This window comes from Rhinolophus hipposideros (assembly GCF_964194185.1).
Source record: "Rhinolophus hipposideros genome assembly, chromosome: 1".
Lineage (NCBI taxonomy): Eukaryota > Metazoa > Chordata > Mammalia > Chiroptera > Rhinolophidae > Rhinolophus > Rhinolophus hipposideros.
In genome coordinates this window covers 107,450,381-107,464,696 of record NC_138047.1, presented here as the reverse complement: position 1 = coordinate 107,464,696, position 14,316 = coordinate 107,450,381, and positions in this window count along the sequence as shown.

The following is a 14,316-nucleotide window of genomic DNA, read 5'->3' as shown; positions in this document are numbered from 1 at the left end:
TGGACATATCTTTTGGGGGCCACCATTCAACCCACTACGTTATGTTCCTAAAAATCTTCTATGGTCATGAAATAGCATAATCTCTCACTCCGCCTCCTGTGTAACCTGATTATTTTCTTTATAGCTCTAGTCCTCACACGCTTCCGTGCGTAGTTCTTTGTCTGTGGCCCTTCTCCCTGCTCTAACTGTAAGTTCCAAGGGGGCAGGCAAGGCTGTGTCTACTTTGAGTACTGCTGCGCCCCGACCCCCTAGGACAGGGCCTCACGCACCACAGGTGCTCAAAGTGAATATTTGTTAAATGAATCAAGATCAGCGGATTGACACAGATTTACAGCCCCAGTTGGGTCGTCCCTAAAAGACAGAGTTGTCACTAATGGCACCTGATGCTCTACTGTTTACAGGGAAAATGGACATAATGGCTACTTATTAAAATGGATATTATATTTATGTGTATATGCCACAATTAGGTCATAATCTGATGGCAGTGCTTAAGTATCCTTAGCAGGAAGCTGGCACCTTCCAGAAAGAAGTGACTTTAAGCGAGAAAAATGCGTCAGGTGAAGATCATGGTGCAGAGCCTGCATCGGACACAGGAAAGTGTCAGTCAAGGCAGGTGGTTTGCTTCTTAGAGGTTCCGTTTCCTACATGGAACAGTAGGGCTGGGTGGCTGACGTCCAAGGCCCCTTCAGCTCAGGCTGGGAGACCTTGGTGGCAATGCCAACCAGAGCTAGGGTAAGTGGAGGGGAGTAAGGGAAGCACGGTTAAAGTTTGGGTTCTTAGTTCGGCACCCCCAGAAGCAGACCTTGGGGCAAGGATTCAGTGCAAATGGTTTATTTTGGAGGTGAGATCAGCAGAATAATGACCCCTAACGATGTCTACTTCCTACCCCCAGCACCTGTGAATGGGTTACATGGCAAAAGGAACTTGCACAAGTGTGATGAAGGTTACGGACCTTGAGATGGGGAGACTATCCTTGATTATCTGGCCTATAATCTAATCACACAAGTCCTTAAAAGTAGAAAAGGAAGGCAGAAGAATGGATCAGAGAAACGATGTCAGAAGGACTTGACCTGTTTGGCTTTGAAGACGGAGGAAGAGAGGGGTGAGCCCAGACCTCGAGAAGCTAGAAAAGGCAAGGCTATGCACCAGTCGTCTCACCAAGAGCCTCCAGAAAGGAACACAGCCCTGCCCACACCTCGACTCACCCTGGAGACACCCATGTGTCAGGCTTCTGACCTCCAGACCGGTAGGAGAATAGATGTGTGTTGTTTAGCTGCTAAATTTTGGGTCATTTGTTACAGCAGCGACAGGAAACTAATACAGCAAGTGACTCTAGGAAACACTGACGGGGGTGGTCGGCAGTCCAGCTGCAGCGGCCTCAAACCAGTGACGGGGGAGGGCACCCCAGAAGTCAGTCCACACGCCCCAGAGTCACCCCACCAAAGGAGGTGGGAAGGGCCTTAATTGTGAGAGCCAGAGCAAGCCCTCAGGAAGATGTGCAGGTGTCGGGAACTGGAAGTCAGGTAAAAGAGGACTTAAGAGTAGGAGCATGAGTAGAGTAGGTGGTCGTCGGGCCTTGGTGTGACTGTCTCAGGAATCCAGAGTCTCTCTAAGATGCCCATCTGATATGTGACCCCCTGCTCCCCAACCTCTCTTGGCTCCCATTGCCTGGTCCAGTCCTCCCTCTCCCGCAATGGAGCCTGCCTGTTTCCCCAGTCGGATCCTGCATCCTGTCCCAACAGGCACCCCACCCTCTAGATGTACCCAGCCACTTGTACTTCTTGATGGCCCATATTTGTCACACGTTTCTGCCTTTGCAGATGCTGTTCCCATTGGCTAGAACAGTCCACTTTTGCCTCCCACCCCCATCTCTTCTTAACTATTGTGTTCTCCCAGGGGACCTCTTTCTCCTCCCCCTGGGGCCGCTGTGCCTGACTTGCCTGTGCTTCCGGGCGCCCAGCCCAGCGCCTGATGTGCAGCAGGGACTCAGGGAAGGACTCTGCGAACCGAGTCATGGGAAAGGCACGCCCAGCCGCCTGCCCGCAGCCCCGCCTCTGGCCTCTCTACACCCCCACCCGGCTATTTTTATTTCTTCCTCCTGCAGAGTTGAGGCCTGGGGGGCAGGCTGTCAAGCTGAGCCAGTGAGATTGCCAGACAGAGTTGAAGACACTTGTGGGTGCTGCCCTGGCCAGAGGCCATCAGGAGTGGCCACAGGGGCTCTTCCTCTGGAGCAGAGCCCCACGACTTCAGCCGCTACCTAGGAGAGTCTCCTGAGACAGAGCAGGCACAGGGCTCCACTTAGCCCTATCTTCTTGCTTTGTGACCCAGAGGAAGGCACATCACCTGTCTGCCAGATGGGTGGGGGTCCAGCTCTCTCCTGCAGGTCAGTCTGAGGATCAAATAATAAATCGGTAAGTCTAATTCAAATGTCACTTTAAATAGGTAAAACAGTCACATGATTCAAAATTGAAATACACAAAGGGGGATGGTTACTCAGTGCCAATTCAGCCCTTATCCCCAGGCAGCTGTCCAGCTCTCATCCCCAAAGACTGCTGTCTCCTCCTCCCCTCTCTCCTTCCTTTCTATTTCTCTCTTTCTAAACATAATTATTTATACATATGTAAATATATATACAGAGAGAGTAAGAGGTTTTTATGAGAATATACATATTTGTATTTCTATTTCTACGTGTATCAACATCATGGAGAACCTACTCTGTACCACATAGTAGGTGCTCATAAGTGTAAGCTTTTCTGTTGTACCCTCCATCATCATCAGCTGCATAATTTTCAGCTTCAAATACTGTTCCTTGAATGAGCAGCTACCAGGTTCTGTGCTAGATTCCCTGCAAATATCCCCATTTTATGGATGAGGAAACTGAGGCTCATGGAGGCTGGGTGACTGGCCAAGATCACACAGCTGGCTGGAGAGAGAGCCAGGAGTCAAGCCCCAGTCTTCGGACTGCCAAGCCTGTGCCAGGAGGCACTCAGCTTCATTCTGTGGCCACTGTGATGACATGACCCTAAGGAAGCTGTGTTTTTCTCTGCACTTACTCCCAGGTACCTTTCCCAGGTCATAGGCATGACTGGCTCACCGAGGCCGTCCCCATGAAAGCCCCAAATCCTATGGACAAGCAATAGGAAGGAATGTGTCTGCTAGGCTTCCCACACATCCAGTGGGGCCGTGTTTTCCCCCTGGAGTCACCAGTATCAGGCTGCCAGTGTCACTCCTAAACAGTGCCCAAATGTGCAGTTAGGGGAGGGCCTTGCCCCAAGTCACACAGCAAGGGAGTGACAGACCTAGAACAGGTACACGGGACCAGTCCTGTTCTGCCCTGTCATGACGGAAGTGTTTAATCAATGCCTATCCGCAAAGGGAGACCCACCCATACCTTGTTGGGACACCCTAAAGCATCACAGGGATTCTTGTTCCTGGGTCTGGGGCACCCTCAGTAAATCCTGAGCTCCTGGAAGGCAGGACCATCCACAGCCTGTTCATTTCTGTGGTCCTATCCCCACGACTCCCACCCCGGGGCTCCTGGGACAGAGCCTAGAACAAGGTTGGACACATGAAAGAATTATTTAACTCCTCTGAAACTAGGTTATTACTGATTTGAATATAGACTCATAAAATAAGAACTCTCAGGGTGTTTAAATTCTGTAACATGTGGTTCCTCCTCTTTGGGAGGCCCAAGACTTGGAATCTGGAGACTTCTTTGAATTCAAGTTGTTCCACTTACCAGCTTTGTGACATTGGGCAAGTTGCCTAACCTCTCTGAGCCTCAGTTTCCTCATCTGTAAGGTGGAAGTAATAAAACCTACTGCACGGGTCATGGGAAGGACAAAATCAGACGATGCGGTACAAGTAAAAGCACCTGGCAGGTAAGAAGGAATCATAATAACCACAACAACTCCAACACACCCCGGGGCCCGTTTCTGCGCAGATGCTCTGCTGGGCTCTGGATACCTTTTCTGCAGAGGATGGGCTCATTTGGACAGCACTGCCGTTAGTCCTGAGTTTTCACACCTCTTTTTCTCTTGGCATCCTTAGTATGAAGGCTACTGTTTTCCTACTACTTGAGGGAAAGTCGTGATGTTCTGAAATCATTACACAGTGTGTTTGGGTTTATGGGGTCATCCAGAGAACCCAGATATGCTTCTGTTAACGTCTTTAAGATTATCTCTGAAATCAGAAATCCAAATTAAAATATTCTATAAGAAAGCCTTTGGACCATCAAGAATCTACCTGTGGGCCGGCCTGGTGGCTCAGGCAGTTGGAGCACCGTGCTCCTAACTCCAAAGGCTGACGGTTGGATTCCCACATGGGCCAGTGGGCTCTCAACCACAAGGTTGCTGGTTCAGAGTCCCGTAAGGGATGGTGGGCAGCGCCCCCTACAACTACGATTGAACACGGCACCTTGAGCTGAGCTCCCGGATGGCTCAGTTGGTTGGAGCGTCCTCTCAACCACAAGGTTGCCGGTTCGACTCCTGCAAGGGATGGTGGCTGTGCCCCCTGCAACTAGCAACGGCAACTGGACCTGGAGCTGAGCTGCGCCCTCCACAACTAAGACTGAAAGGACAACAACTTGACTTGGAAAAAAGGCCTGGAAGTACACACTGTTCCCCAATAAAGTCCTGTTCCCCTTCCCCAACAAACTCTTAAAAAAAAAAAAAAAGAATCTACTGACGATCCCTGGCCGACTAACACTGTCAGCAAACCATGGGAAGAGTTTTCAAGTCTCTCACATCACTCAATCGCCTGACAGAATATGTTGGCTCATTTGTTCGTTGTCAATTGTCCCCCCACCAGTGCCAGAGGGTGGGGGCTTATCGGCTCAGTTTACCACTGCATCCCCAGCACCTAGAACCAGCCAGGCTAGCACATGGTGGCTGTTTGTTAAAGATCTGTTGAATTAATAAAATGAATAAATGAATTCTCAATTCAGTAACTGGGTGAGGGAGGCATCCTCTTTTCCATTTTACAGAGGCGGAAACTGAGGCACAGACAGGTAGGAGGGGCTTGCTCTCTGAGGCATGTCCACATGTCTCCCACCACAGTTCAACTCTGCAGCTGCAGGGGGTGGAAGAGCTCAGAGTGTAGGCTTCGAGCCAAACTGCCTGCGCTCAAGGCCTGGCTCGGCCCCTTACGAGCTGTGTGACCTCGGTAAGTCACTTGAACTCTCTGGTCCTCAGGTTCCTGTCTGTAAGACGGAGGTGGTAACAGTAGCTGCCTCCTGGGTTTGTCTGTGAATGAAATGAGGTTATCTCTGCAGAGTGATTAGCACAGTGCAGGACAGAGAGAAGAGCTCAGGCATGTCAGCTATCAACAACTCCATCGATGACATTAAGAAGAAACAGGTCGAGAGAAAGGTGACTCAGCCCCAGTCATCCTGCTAAACTCCACACACGCCCCACCAGCTGCTTTTGGAGACTGACCACACTTGGGGTGTGACCCAGGCCATGCAATGGACTCTGAAGACAGCTGAGGTGTTGGTGTGCTTCACCCCGGGTGGGGCCAGGCCTGAGGACTGTGTTATTGGCACCACATTCAGCTCCTGGAAACGGGCACACCCATGTTGGCCCGTACTGGTCTGTACTGGCCACAGCTGCTCTGGCCCTCGCTGGGTAGGGAACAGAGGGTGTTGTGGGCCTGGCCGGGAGCGCAGGATAGGGGAAAGGAATGGGGAGCCGAGAGGGAGGGGCACCCCATGGCTGGAAGCTTGCCCCTGTCTCAGCTGCGCCCAGGCATGGCCCCATCCTGTTAGAGGCTGGAGCTCCAGAGGGCCCCCCATCCCACGCTGAAGGGTTGAATTCTTTGTGGTCAAGGAAGTGACCGGAAGGCAATTCTAGATGCCAGGGTCCTGATTTACAATGAGCCATGGGTCTCTTCGGCAGAGAAGAATCATCATACCCACGGTCAGTCTCCCCCAGGACAGAATCAAATTCTGGTTAAGAGCGTGAGTGTAGATCTCCAAGCCCCCTCTGGAATTAAGGTCACTTCTGGAGGCCTTGGGACAAGCTTCTGCAAAAAGTGTGTGTGATATGGTTCAAAGAATGAGGGTTTGGGTGCCAGACAGATCTGTCTCTGCCTCTTACCCTCTGTGTGACCTCCCTCAGACTCAGTCTCCTCATCTGGAAAATGGGCATAATAAGTGCTCCTCACAACCGTGCTAAGTGAAATGGAACACGTAAAGCCTTTCCTCCCCGAAGATCCTCTTCCCAGCAAGTGAGACAGCAGATCAGCGATCCTTCAGGCATCCCTGGATGAGTGGGGACACATCTTCCTTGCTGCAGGTGCCCGATAACCCACCTTGCTACCATCACTCATCACTATTAGAGGATTTACCAGGAAGCCAAAGCATCGTCAGAACTCTGCATGGCCAGTAGGGCTCTCGTATTTATCCTACTTTGCGTCGGTGCCTAGTGGGTAGGGGGCTCTCCCTGCTCCTTCAGGGTCCAGGGTTTATGCACAGCTCACAGCTAAAGTGGGACAGGCTGATACACCCTTTTCTACTGTGGAGCACATCTGCTGTAGGGTTTGGTACCAAACAGGTGGCCTCGGTGTCAGAGCTAAATTTGAGTCCTGACTCCACTGTGTGACTTTGGGCAAGCTAGTTAATCTCCCTGAGCCTGTTTCCTCTTTTGGAAAACGGCATAACTCACCATTCTGGATTAGTCAGTGTCCGTGATGGGCTCAACACAGGAAGAATACCTTTCTCTCATCTCCGAGGAGGCGGGGCCCTTTCTCACCTGGCTCTGAGTGCCAGGGCCCCAGAATTGCCCAGGACAGAAGCCAAGGCCATGGGAGGGGACCCTGGATGGCGGCTGAGTTCCCAGGGAGATGAAAGCTGCCTGGAGAGAATGCCTCAACCATGCCAGCTGAGAAAAGTGGACTTGGGAGAGATGGAGACCTGAGCCAACAAGCCCCTTCTCCCCCAGAGGAGGGTCTTCTAGGAGGAAGGGGTCACTGGGGCTCTCCTAGAGCAGGGGTCGTGATGACTGGAAGAACCCACAGGATGTAAAAGGAGAAGCCGGAAGCCTTTGGTGGGCCCAGGAGCCTCTCAGAGAGGGGCCGAGGATGGGAACAATGACTGTTGAAACTGGAACCTTAGACTCCACCCATGTTTGCTCCTTGTTGGCTTTGCCTGTGTCCCTTTAAAACAGGAAGGGTGGGTGTCCTTGGTCCCAGGGGAAGGAGTGGCCGCTAAGGAGGAAAGGAAGGGAGGCCAGCCATGGGTCAGTGGGAGGAAAGGAAGATCGGGCATGCCAGCTGGGCCCTGAAAATGCTTTCCAGGGCTGTGCAGGATCCCGGGGTCATTAGTGACATTGACATTTAAGAAGCAGGTCTGTGCATAGACATGCAATTGTCCTCACTGTCCCTGTGAGGCCCTTCCACTGCAGATGAAAGCCGTGAGAGGGCTCTGGGGGCTTGGGGTGGACAACACTGAGGCAGGACCTCTGGACCGGGGACCTGCTGGCTGCCTGGGCCTAGGGGGAGAAGGAAGGAACTCAGCTGCAGGTAGCTCTAATTTGGAGCATGCATTTTAGAAAGCAAACACAAGGAGTGTTCTACAGATTGACATGGCTAAGGCAGTGACAAGACAGGGGGACAGTCTTGGGCAGACTCTTCTAGAGCCCATAGGTGTCTCTCCCAGCTGTCAACAGCCCTCATCCCCGTTCATGGATAAAGAGTGCCGTCCAGAGAGGGACAGAGAGGGGACCAGAATGACCGAGTGAGTGGCTTGTGCACCAGGCGCTGTGCAGAGATTTCCAGGCTCACAGAGCCCTATGAGGTCGAGGGTTACTCAGTTTTACAGACGGAGAAATTGAGGTTCAGGTTAAACGACCTGGCTGAGATCGCTAGGCTGGAGCCTATATATTTTTTTTCCCTGATACTTTAACTCATACCGTCTTATCATTGCCTTTTTCCCTTCTTCCCCCCTTTCCTCCCTCCTTTCTTCTCTCTTTCTTTCTTTTACAAATCATTGCATGGAGTCAAATGCACAGATCGTGTTGGAGGAGTTTCGCCAAGTACATACACTCTTCAAACCACCGCTCTAGCCACAATCCATCGCCTTCACTTCCCTTTCTAACCGACTCCCCTCCCCCTCCAAAAGCCACCCCTGTTCTGCTTCCCATCCCCGTGCATTTGTTTTTACCTGTTTTTGAACTTCATGTCCTACGTCGTTTGAGGCTGGCTCCTTCTTTGTTGTTTTCTCTGCTTTGATTGTGATATGAGGTAGGGAATGGAGGAGTGCGTGAGGAAGGGCTGAAGCCAGGGAACAACATTTTCTGCGCAGCGTGTCCTTGGGACCTGGCTCCCACAAGCAAGGGGTGTGTGTCCACGTCACGTGCTCTCGCCTTCCCGGCCATGCTCCTGGCCTCTGCACAGCACACTGACCCACTTTCTCTCTGGGAAGCCTTCGCGGACCCGCCTGCCGCTGGGTGCTCTCTTGCCCAGAACTTTCCTTCATAGCCCTGGGCACGATTGTGATGAAGTCACAGGCTGGATTATTTTTTTCTTCAACACCTGTGTTCCCCACACGAGGTCAGCTCTCAGGACACACCCAGATGTGTGGTGGTCACAGCACATTCCCAGGGGTAGTTCACCTCAGCACTCACACTGCTCAGGAAAGGTTTATGGAACAGTTAATTGTAGGAGAACGTGTGTGTGTGTGTGTGTGTGTGTGTGTGTGTGTGTCTGAGGAAACACTGTGCATACGGGAGAGAGAAACGGAGTGTGGGCCGATGAGCATGGAGGACCTCAGGGGTGGCCCCGCCTGGCGGCCAGGGGTAGCACCCACGGGCGGGTGTACTGAGCTGGCACTGACCATGTGCTTTACCTCTAAATCCTTCCTGGCATCCCTTGAGGAAGATACGCCCCCCCCCATCACCTCATTTCACAGACAAGGAAAGAGGCCTAGAGAGCTTAGCCAGGCCACACCAGGTTGGCGTCCTCTGTGCTTTTGGTTGGAGCTGTCACAAGCTCACCCAGGGCCAAGGGGCAGTGACACCGACCCCACCTCTCAATGCAAAAAATATCAAGAAATTTCGGGACCACATTTTAAAACCATCACTACCCACAATTAGGTCAATGAAAAGCACCTAAAATTTATTGAGTGCTAACTCAGAGCCAGGCACTGTGCTAAATCTATTTATATAGATGATACGATATAAAAATACATTTATATTTGACATTTAAAATAAATAAATGTAAAAGTAACACCATGCAGATGAAAGTGGCAGGGGCCGTGCTTCCTCCACTGGACACGCTGGGATGGGCATCATGGAAGATGGTCAGGGAGCCCTGTGGCACCCACACCTCCCCATGCCCAGGGCAGGCCACCCAGCCCAGCCCTGCAGCTGGCTGGCTGCCGCCACTTCCAGCCCTCCCTCAGGCCTTTGAGCTTCTCTATTCCTGATGGGCTACCTAGCTCTTTGCAAATCAGAGCCCTCCTGCTCTGTTTCCTTGCTGACCGTCAGGCGGGGCCCCGTGCACAGCTGCCAGAAGCCTCTGACGGCTCTTGGAGCATTTCTGCACCAGGAAAAGGGGTTGGTTGTCCGAACGTGAGCTTTTGTCCACCCTTAGCACTGGGTGGTGGGAGGGAAGGATGGTGTGGCAGGCAGGCAGGGCCACACAGCGACATTGAGTAACCACTGGGCTCAGGGACAGAGCCGCCTTTGTCCTCAGCCTGCCAAGGGATGCCTCCCCTTGGAGATCGGTGACACAGTGTTCCCTTGGAGGCAGGAGGACAGGGCTGCAGGCCGCAGTGACCAGTGTCCCTGTTCCAACGGGCTGTGTGTGTGTAAGTGTGGGGGTGGGACAGCGGGATATAAAGAACCGCGTGTAGGTTGCTTCACCTACGGACCACAGACAGACTAGTAACAGGTGGAGCTGTTGCCGTCTGTCCAGAGGGGGGTGTGGATGGAGAATCATCAAACCACACCTAGGGACACTGAGCATCGTTTCGTCCAGCCTCCTTGTTTCACAGACGGGGAAACTGAGGCGGAGAGAGGAAGGCCTTTCCTGAGGTCTCACACACACACACACACACACACACACACACACACACACACACACACGAGTGGCTTACAAGGGCCAGTTTGGCCTGCACCACAGAGCTCGCACTATTTGAATTGTCTTCCTTTCTGCAAGACAACCCCTCAAGGCCCAAAGTAGGGGTTGGGAGGGTGGGAACATGGTGGGTTTGGGGAGGGTGGGACCTGAATTCTAACGGAGGAGTCTTTCCTTTCTCAGACTCTGGGTACTTACCTCATTGCATCCGAACAACAAACTTATGATGGACAGATGTGCTCTCACCCCACCTTCTAGGTGCCGCAGGACAGTGATGGGGGTCCCTCACATGCAGAGGGTCGATGGAGTGGGAATGTGCCATGAGTGCAGTCTGAGGCAGAGACTGAGGCCGGCAGCACATGGGGCTGGAGGGTCAGGCAGCCCCAGAAGCATTGGGCTCCCAATGCCCAGCCCGGGGAGGTGACTGGACCCTTGGGGCAGTGGGAGCCACGGAGGACTTCAAGCAAAGGAGCCTGTGGTCAGGCTTGGGAAAGGCCCCTGGGCGTGTGGGGAGAGGATGAAGATGAGGAATTGGGTCCCAAACAGCTACAATGCGGGTCAGAGCCCGGCCAGTGGCTGCAGCGATGGATAGAAGCGTTGACACCATGAATGATTAGATGGCTACTTGACCCCCCTTGATAATTACTTGAATGACAGAGTCTTCAAGGATTTCTGGGAGCAAGTGCTCCCCCCACGGAGATAGGAGCCCCAGAGGAGGAGCAGGTTGGGGCCCCTGGGCTGTGTTAGAGGTGCCTGCAGACATCCAAGGAGGGTCTGGAAGGAAGCAGAAAGGTCTTGGCCTGCAGGGCAGACCTGGGGGAGCGTCACCACTCCTGACCCTCTGCGGCTAAGCATGTTTTCGGGTAGAGCCCACTTCCCTTGGGCGAGCGGCCCAGGGGATCGTCCAATTCTAAAAGTGTCCGGAGTAAGTGGCCTGCACAGGGGTGTGTGTGGGAGGCGGCAATGATTTTCCAAGTGGCACATGGACAGAGTTTAAGGTCCTCAATTTCCAGGTCGTTCCCTATGGAGGAGTCAGGGCACTGGTCCTTCCTGGCTCCCTTCCCACAACCCACCTCTCCCATCCTACAAGGGAAAGGGCTGCTCTTATCCATCCCAGTCAGAAGCCAGACCACGGTGTTGGCAGAGCCCCTTCCATCCAGGCAGAGAGATCGGCCTTCCGGTCTTTGTAGCTACACATTTCTAGTCAGGGCAGAACCGGTGATGGAATCATGGATGTGAGGATGTTTTGAATTCCTATATATTATAACATGGGGGAGCAGTGAGGACATTTTTGTTTATTTCTTATGTGAACAAAACGTTTAGAGATGGAAGAATAGATCTTCAGAAGCAGACTGGAGCAGGACGAGCTCATTTTCCTGCAGTCCCTTCATTTAGGAGTATGATTTGTGCTTCTTTGTTTGAAGGCACAGAGATGACGGCTGCCGTTGGCTGAGTGTCAGCTGAGAACACATCCGCTAAGCGCAGTTGGAGGTGGAAGTCAGCCTGCTCTAGACAGGCCTGGCACTTTGGCAGCACTGGGTAGCACGGGCAGGCTGTCGGCCTTTGGACAGGCAGGCTGGCCGGCTGGTCAGTCAGCCAGAGGGCTGCAGCCAGGCCAGGTGCTGCAGCTGAGATGGGCGGAGCTCACTGAGGGCGGGAGGCGCTTCTTCTAGACAGTCTCCTCCCAACTCTTGCTGTGATAGGGAGTGAGAGTGATTTCTCCAAAGGGCAGATGGGCACATTTTGGGAAGATCACCAGTGAAGGACACACATACCCCAAAATCCATCTTTGCAACAGCACCAACAGCCACCGATGGTAACTATTACCGAGTGCTTGCTTGCTCTGGGCCGGGCACTGGCCTAAGAGCCTTCTGTATTGAATCCTCAAACAGCCTACGAATAAGGAGTGATGGGAAAGCCAGGTGCCTGGGCTCCAAGCCACGTTGCGTATGAGGCATTGGGGGGACCACAGACACCGTCTAGACTCCGAAGGGTTGATGTAACACTTTGCTCTTCTACTTACAGCTCTGTGATCTTTGGTAAGGTGGCAAACCTCTCCGACCCTCAGTTTTCTCATGTGCAAAATGGTTCACACGAGCTCCTTCAGTGGGCCTTTGGGCTCCAAATCTTTCCAGACAGTGGCAACTGCCCTTTGCCTGGGAAGAAGCCTGCCTTCGTCAGAAAAGTTTGTGCCTAAATTTAGGAGGCTGAAATCTCAATTTTGAAGAGTCACACAGTAGAGGAGGACAAGGCACCCCTATTTTTGTGGCTTTTCTGGTTGGCTCTGCTTGTAGCACTGTCCTGGGACCTCCCCCACCTGCCACTCAGGGCCTGAGCAACCTTTCCTCCTGAAGCCCAAACACCATAGCAGCTGCCCAAGGCCTGGCGGCCATTCAGACGATTCCCAGGTAGCCTCTTCTGGGCACTTGTGGGGAGTGGGCAGGAGCTTCGTTCCTGCAACATGGAGAGGGGGCCTGGCCTAGAGAAGCTGGGGTGTGCTGGGGGCAGTGGAGTCGGAGCTCAGAGACCTGGGTCTCTCCCCGCACAACCACTTTCTCTGTCATCTCAGGCAGCTGGCTCCACCTCTCCGAGCCTCATTCCTTCGCTCAGCTGTGCCCAACCTTGTTCTCTCCGGTGCACAGGGCTGGGTACTAGGCTCTCAGGGGTGAGTCAGTCAGGCCCTTCCCTCCAGGCGCTCCCAGTTTCATGGGAGAGGCAGCCAAGGACACAGACAGGGACAGGCAGTGGGGTCCTTCTGTGGCTGCGAGAGGGGGTGTGCCTGCTCATTGAGAGGACTTCTTGGAGGAGGTGAGGTCTGGGCACCATTTTCTTCTTCATAATAACTAACATTCTATATTTCAGAGTATAACTTTATTTTTTTTTGTAAAAGTAATTGTGGAGACAGAACCAGGAGTGCAGTTTCCAGGCTCTCGGCCTCATGTGGAAAGGTGCTGGCTCAGGTAGTAAATGGCCATCATCTGATTGGATGGCCATCAGCTGTGGCTAGTTGGCCGTCAGCTGTGACCCGTGAGCCATTGGCCACTAATATAACTGCTGTGGCTACGCCAGCAGAAAATGGGGGCTAGCAAGAGCAGATTGTGGGTTGCGGATTGCAGAGAGGCAGATGCCGCCAGCGAGAATACAGTGGCATGACTCCCCTGTCTATGGCTCCGTGGGTGTTCCTTTTTGGCCTCACCATGTCCTGTGTTCTTATGTGGGGAGCGGGAGCTGAGATCCTGTGTGACACCCTCCACGACAGTAATACATGCTTCTGGTGAACATTTTCAAGAGAACAGAAAGGCATTAAGTAAAAAGTCTTCCCTGCTCATTCCAGAAGGAACTACTACCCACGGTTTCTCATGTAGCCTTCTGGAAATATTTTACGTGCATGGAAACCCATGTGGGAAAAACGTTAAAAGTCCAAATAAATAATAATAGCAGGTCCCACCTCTTGCGTCTTTACTAGGTGCCAGGCTCACCAGTTGTACTCAGTCTTATCACTTACCAATATCTCTTAGACATATTTCTACGCCCAGAATTAACTTTTTAAGAGACTGCAGAAGAAGCCCAGTGTGCACTGGGGGGCAAGTGGATAAACATATGCCACTGCTTTCCAGCGGAATCTGCCTGGTTCCCATGGAAACCCCACTGTGGTTGAGTTACTGTTGCTTTGGTTTTCAGATAGGGAAACTGAGACTCAGAAAAGAGAAGCAAAGTTCTGAGGCTGTCAGGTGACCAGAAGCAGCTTTGTGCCCTGATTCACTACATGGGGCCTGGGGCCTGCGGGTTGCCAAACGTTCTTGAGTCCTGGTTTCCGGACTGGATTAAATACAACCCAGGCAGGCAGGAGATGGGTGCTGAAAGCACAGACTCAACCCAAGACTGCAGGTCCAAGGGCAGTGCCAGGCTCCACTCTGCTAGGCTGCAGGAACAACCACACTGACCAGTCCCTCTGGATTCAGGCCGGTGCCTCACTCACACCCACCCAGGTGCCATGCCGGGCGAGGCTCTGTCCCCACATGTGTCAGGCAGCAACTTTGACCTTGCAACTCGACTTGCGGAAATCAAGGTCACGGTAATGGGCGCAAAGCTTGCTGGATTAAGGGTTCTGCAGGGTGGCCTCCGGTTGGCCCAACAGGAGAATCGTCTGGGCTACTTTAATTGTCATTGGCAGCGTAAACCTGAGCCTGGGCCAATCATTTGTCTTTCTTTCTTTATTTTATTTTTTCCGAAAATGGAGGT